Source organism: Gavialis gangeticus, unplaced genomic scaffold (genome assembly GCF_001723915.1).
Source record: "Gavialis gangeticus isolate Ggan-Ray unplaced genomic scaffold, GavGan_comp1, whole genome shotgun sequence".
NCBI classification, from domain to species: Eukaryota; Metazoa; Chordata; order Crocodylia; family Gavialidae; genus Gavialis; species Gavialis gangeticus.
This window is the reverse complement of record NW_017728997.1, coordinates 21,605,816-21,606,413: the sequence shown is the minus strand read 5'-3', so window position 1 is coordinate 21,606,413 and position 598 is coordinate 21,605,816.

The following is a 598-nucleotide window of genomic DNA, read 5'->3' as shown; positions in this document are numbered from 1 at the left end:
AATCAATGAATTGAATCACTGTCCCTGATTCGGGCTGAATCCGAATTCGAATTGAATAGGGCCCGCTTCGCATACCCTTACTACCCACCTAAGTGAGGCTTCATGGGCCCAAACTTTCAGTGATGCAAAACATGGCCCAACTCTCCCTTAATAATTGATTTGCTAATCTGCTGCATTTCCAAATATAAATAAATAAATAAATAAATCCCTAATAAGCTTATATATTAACAATAATAGCAAAAAACTCTTTCATTCCTCAAAGGTAAAAGCAGTCAGACTTTCATTACTGCTGATATTTTGGCCTAAAGGCACCCTTTTTGCGATGCCAAAATGTAATAATTAAAGAGAGGGAGCCAACATCAATCTCTGTTTATTGGCATTGCTTACCTTTTTACTCCAATACACCTGGAGGGTTATAACTGACAACAATTTAAAAACAGGTTTGCTGTGCACCATTTATGCCTTTTTTTTTTTAACATTTTAATTGCACTCTGTTTCTAGTATAAATAGTTCAGTTTCATTTTCTGGCTCTTATGCAAAACAGCACAGTGTTTTTTGTGCTCAACCTTTGTAAAGAATTCTCTGCAGTTTCATTTCC